This window comes from Atta colombica, unplaced genomic scaffold (assembly GCF_001594045.1).
Source record: "Atta colombica isolate Treedump-2 unplaced genomic scaffold, Acol1.0 scaffold9, whole genome shotgun sequence".
In the NCBI taxonomy this organism is placed as follows: Eukaryota; Metazoa; Arthropoda; class Insecta; order Hymenoptera; family Formicidae; genus Atta; species Atta colombica.
Genome location: NW_017259583.1, coordinates 2,424,918 through 2,431,663, shown reverse-complemented (window position 1 = coordinate 2,431,663; position 6,746 = coordinate 2,424,918).

Sequence of the window (6,746 nt, the reverse complement as noted above, 5' to 3'; positions counted from 1 at the left end):
TATAATTACAATTATATAATTGTGGAATTTTATACAAGACTTTTAAAGTATCTAATTTAAATCGTGCAATTTTTGCGTAAGTAAGTTTACGTAAATTTATTATTAATTATTACTACTATTTCTAATGCCAGCAATCTTTATCTTTCTCTTTATCTATCAAAAAGAATTAATAATTCTTTTTTTAACATTTCTAAGGAACATGTTTTATCAAAAAAACTCAGAAGTTTCAAGAAAAAGGGATTCCGTGAAAAAAGAACTTCGTATATCTCAAGGTTGAAGCTTCGTTATCAATTTTTCACGGTCGACTTTCAAACTTGGAGCAGTGGCGAGCACGTCACTGAGAAAAGAATTTATGGAATTTAAAAAGTACAGACTTTATAAGGTGCTTCTTAAAACAACAGTCGTCTTTTTTGCATAAATACATCATTTTTGCTAGCGATTTAAAGTAACCCTTTAATATTGTTGAAAATGTATGTCAACACTTTAGTATTGCTTTTGGAAATATCCGGGTGCCCCTCCGGATGTATCACCTTATCCTTGTTTAACATCAGATGAATAATAAAAATGAGGGCACTCGATGATATTTCCGAACACAATCCTTAATATACGCTGAAACCGAGATAATACTTTTTTGTTAGACGTAATTGATGCGTAATTGAACGGCAATCTAAAGAGATATAGCTACGCGTTAGGTGTCTTTTAACGATGCAATTTCATCGTGAATGTGCCACTCGATCGAGCGCGTCCTGCGAAAAAAAAAGGAAAGCAAAGGCAGAGATTGTCTTCTCTCCCTCGAGCATGCTTTCAGGTGCGGACGAAAATTGGCAGCGCTCATTCCGCGAGGGTAGACAATGGGCGCGAATCGTAAAAACGTCGCTGCCAAACCACGGAGGGCGCGAGCAAAGACAATCTCCTCCTCTTTTACGGGGCTATAAATTAATCCGAAGAGGGAAAGGAGCACCCCAAGTGTTCTCTCCTCGTAATACGATGTGCAGACAGTCACTCGGAAGTCGCGTGCGAACAAAGAGCCCGGATGTTATAGCTGTATCGAGTAAAGCTCGTGTTCGAAGTTGATCGTATGATTCGATATGATTCATAAATGAACTAATCTTGTTTATTCAGAAATCATAAAATCTAAACATTACATAATATTAATTACATTATGTCAAACCTTTTTATGTCATATTGAAAAAATGTTAATACATACTAAATCTTAATACATTTCTTTGAATATAGCACTAAGCAAATATTTACTTACAGTAAATGAATGTTTATTCAATAAAAAAAATCATAGTTAAATACGATTAATGGTGTTTGTATCAAACAAATATATGTTCAAATAAATATATGTTTACACATTTAATAAATATTTACTTAGAATTAAATAGTCAAACAAATTATTGTTAAAATTTAATGTTTTTTTCAATTATAAGATTATTCTTCACCGGTAACGTTGAACTTTAAAGATACAGTTGTTTTTTTGTAAATTCTGGGAAATAAATTTATAAATCTGTAAAAAAATTTATATTTATATAAGAAACACTATTAAAAATCTACTGAAATTTGACGACGCTGATAAAGGGAGAAAATTTCACATAGTCGATGAAGAATTAATATAATTTTACATATTTACATCAAAAATTAAGTACAAGTAAAAAAAATTAAGTAAATTACGTATTATGTAAAATTTATTTTCCGAAAGAATTAAATTATAATTTAAATATACTTATGTTAGAACTTATGCATTAATTTCTCCTCACAGAAAAGAAATGTCTGCTCCTTTAGATATGAACATTGAATCCACGACATTGTCTCGTATCTCTCGATAAACGAAATAAAGTAGAGGAAGAAAGGAAAACGTAGGAAGTCTGAGCGAGCAAGAAGGAGTGACTTCACTTTCGATGCGAGTAGGTCGTATCGCCTGCCAGGTTCCAGAACGGAATTGAATTCGCGTGCATGTCGTAGCCTGCATAAACAGGGAGGAAGAAAGAAAGACGATAGAGAATGTGAGGAGTACAGTTCAAAGGACAGAAGTCGGAAAGGAACGTGGCAGATAAAATGATATCGATTTAGGAGGGGAACCGATAACAGGCTCAGAAAGTGTGGACGAAACTTTTCTCGTCGTTTTCCTTAGCATCGTTCCTTTCCGTGTCCCTTTCAACTTATTGAAGAAAGGACCTTCTCGGAATTTCTTCGAAATTGTCTCAAAGAATTTGTTTCCATGTGGACAGCTCTTATCGAGCGTATCTCGGTTGTGGATGTCGATAACAGATAATTTTCAATCTGAAATTTTTGCCTGGGTCATCGAAACATGAGAGATCGCGAAAGATATCAGTGGACTGGGAAACGCGCCCAAGCCATCCCTTAAAATGTCAGATGAAATTATACCTATGACATGTGCAGGGAAAATCTTTCCTACCCTTTTTTTTTGCAGGAAGAATGCATCTTGCAAGGGGGTAAGTCCCTCGAAAAGCTTTCAGACAGCACGAGGGACCCGTCTACTTGCACTGTCGCAAATCTTCTCACGCTCGCTTCTAACTCTCGACCTCGTTTATCATCAAACGAAGAACCTTCGAACCCCTCACGCGAGGGTCTGCCAATGCCGCTTTACGTGAATGCTCGCGCTCGCCGATGCTTGTCACGCTTGCATTAGGAGACTCGCGCCTTGTTTACGCCATTATTTGCCCGACGATGGATGATTTGAATTCGTCCGGCGCATCCATCGACGAATCGACGAGAATCCCTGAATTTCTTTGGGAAAGAACGACCTTTCTAATATCCCTCCCTCCGTTTTTCCGATGAAGCGAAGAAATAGTACGCACAGTTTCCCTGACCTTCGTTATTCCTTGTTATACTTGCTTACCTTAGTACACCACGAACGTGGTTGAAATTTAAATCCCGAACTCTGTGCACTGATCTTTTGATTGCATGTGTGACTCACAGAAAAAAAACTTTTATCGAAGTATCTATAAAAATTGAATTAAGTACGGATCTGAAAATAATTCTAATGGATTCAAAATAATTATATAGAGTACTCAAACTGGTTGCTAAATGTTAAAATTTTTGTAGCATTGTTCCTCATATTTGAGTGTCCTACATAATAATTTTGACGATTCAACAAAATTATTTTTAGCTCTGTATATAACTAAATTTTTAAATATTTTGATAAAATCGTTCTTTCCATCGTGCATTTGAGAATCGTGTAAATTTAATTTATAATGACACGATGATATGATGGATTTGACTTTAGGCCACATAGTATATAGATCATTTCTTCTGATTAAATCAATTTTTCACATCATATTCTGCACGGATGACAAATCACGCAACAAATTGATACCAGCGTGTTCTCTCTAACATCGCCGTTTCTCACCCCGTTTATCTGACACAGTTTCTTTTCTCTCTCGAGTCTCCCTTTGTCATTTCCCGATTCGCTCATGGCGCCAGTAGGACGGTACGTCCGAAAGTTTCCTTGCATTTGACGGATTCGGTTTCCGACGACCTGTCACTCTCGGCGATTAACTCGGAAAATCAACTTCCGACCTTCGTTCCACGACGACCTGCTTCTGAATTCGATTTTATACGACCGAAAGTGGACGCGCGACTATGAGAGTGATAAAGACAAAAATTTGTAACTTTGTAATATTACAATCTTTTTTTCTATTCCCGAATCGCGCCCGTTATCACGATCTTGTTTTCAAATGTCTTTGTGTCAAAAATATTGAAACGATATATTTTGATATCTAGCTTTTCCATCCAGGAATATTTAAAATTTTAAAGAAAGTTTTAAAGAAAGTCAATAATGCTCATAAATAAAAACTTGTTTTTCAATTAATTAAAAATTCTAAAAGTTCTAACGATAAATCACGATATTCTTCTGTATTACATTAATGTTCTGCTTAATTTTTTAATTAAGACAGAAAACGTTTGTTCGATTATAATTAATTATAAAAATATTATTACTAATTGTGATATGCAAAAAAGTACATTATTTTATAAGTGGAAGAAATTCTAGAATCAGAAGCTTCATTAAGTCGTCTATTTATCTTACGAATCTTATTTCACAAATAGCGAAACTTACTTATTATTACTGATAACTACTCCCATATCTAAGTACTAACGCAAATTAGACTTCCTTTCAGGAATTGATTTCGTTTTACGAGCGGTTTCCTTTCTCTGTTCAAGATGCTTCTTTTTTCGTAGTACATGAAAGCAATGGCAAGCTATAGCAAGTCGAAGCAGATAGACACATTTACAGTCGTAAACTCATTCATAATGATTTCATGAACGTTAAACGCACATTTTAACGTTCATAACTCTTGAAAAATTTATATAGACTAAGAGGATTAATTAAATTTTAAATTGACGTTGGTAATAAAAGGAGATATGCTCTGTAGTACTTTATGTATCTTTAATCTTAGTGTGTGTGTGTGTGTGTGTGTGTGTGTGTGTGTGTGTGTGTGTGTGTATGTGTGTGTGTGTGTGTGTGTGTACGCGCGCGCGCGCGTATTTTTATATTAACCTACTTTTATATTAACAATTCTGTGCTGAGTTTTTACTTGCATTTTAGAGTAAAACTTAAATCTTTGAGATATTATATATTGAGTTGTCCGGAAAGTTCGTGCCGATGTTGAAGGAAAATTGAAACGCAGAAAATTTAAATTTTAGTATACATTTATTAAATTATATAGGTTAGTCGGCACGAACTTTCCGGACAACCCAATATATTAAGTGATATATAATCATTACATTAAAATATTAAATTAATATTTAATTTTGGAATATATATTATATAATAAAAATACATATATTATCTAAAGCAAAATCAAAATGCAATATTTTCATATCTTTTTGCAAATATAATATATTTGCAAATATATGTTAGTTAATCAGAAAAATTAATTGTATGAGGGGATTGTAAGTGAAAATAATCTTCTAGAACATATCATATTATGTCGAATATATGCGGCAAATAAATATTGTCCACGAGAAAAATGATGAAATAAATGCTAAATACAAAATTTTGTTTCTTTATTTAAGCTTTTAATCATTCTTAAAGATTCGAGCATGTGATTGTTAACGAGATCGTTATCGTGTATATATATATATATATATGTATTGTATATGTATATGTATACACGGCGAAATTATTTTTCTGTTCAATAACACTCAGACGATTGCGTTAACGAACGATGACTTTCCTCATTTAACAAAGACGAAGATTACAATTACTCGATCTCCCTCAAATTGATTCTTGCGACAAGGATAATTAAACTTTCGTTTGTGGCCAATATGTCTTTAGGCGTGGCGCAGCGACATCATGAATATGCAGACTATACTCTTTTTTTAAATATTTCCTCCATTCCCCCTATTGAAGCTTCTATCGCTAAAGAAGAGGGAAAGAGGCATCGTTATTGGAAGCGAGTGCACTCGAGGGATAACAGACTTTGCCTTTCCTTTTTTCTCGGTATTTTCGGTCGGTCCGCGAAAGATTGATTTAACTCTAAATTTGCGTATTTTTAACGAATGAATTTTAAAAGAGAAGAAAAGGAAATTAAAAGTCTCCGGCAAACAAATACTATTCTTATCAACATTTCTTCTATATATTTTGATCTCAATTAATGCTTCAATTATAATTTAACGATTTTAATATTTTGTGTATCAATTTTTAAATTTATTTAAATTTATTAATTTTATATATATATATATATATATATGTGTGTGTGTGTGTGTGTGTGTGTGTGTGTGTGTGTGTATAATACACACACACACACATCACATAAAAAATAATTCGAGAAATGAAGTTCAGGATGCATGCAGTTATACATATATTATCTGCGAAATGCGCTTACAAATCAGTACAAGACCGGAAATGTATGTTCTTGACGAATTTCCGCAATTAGAAACTGGAATCTTCCGCCGCCGGCATATAGTCTGCGAGCACGCCTCTTTAGCTTCAAAAGCATGACGCTAGACTGACAACTTCGCTGCGTCGTCATCCGCGGGAAGATTGCCTAATGAATCCGTCGTGAGACAATGAAGCGGATCCGGAACGAACCCGACCCATTGTGCGCCGAGACTATTTCATTACAGGCTGGCTCGTGAGCTTTTTGAGAGACACATTGTCGTCTCTCTGATTAATTCACCGGCTGGATCGTATGAAATGGAAGGTGAACAGCTTTTTGAGAAAGTTAAACATTTTACGTCGAAAACAGATCCTCTTGATTACGATTCTCCTCTATATTATCCAACAAACATACAATGCTTCGTTAGATACCTTTAATACAATGTTAAATTAAAATTTTTAGTATTTATAACTTTTATTATTAAACTATACAAATTAAATTATATAGAGTATGTCAAGTATATAAAAAATAAGTAACTGTTTTCTCCCTTTAATATTTTAATTCAAAGAGTATATATGGCACTTTAATAATAATAATTAAAACAATTATTTATTTAAATATTGTAAGTAATATTAATTTTGATAATTAATAATTTAGAAATATTTCTGAATAAAATTAATTTATTGGAGTAAAATTTTTACATATTCTAACAAGAAGTAGAGGACATTAATTTAATCAGATTCTTCAGACGTTTTACATAATTACGATCGAACATAATAAGATCTCGTACTGGGCCGCCCGCGTCGCATAATTTGTCTTGAACTTTCCGTATAATTTCTCAAAATTAATGCCCACACCTATAGATACCTCGGCCTTGGATCGCGCCGCCGGTGATCATTT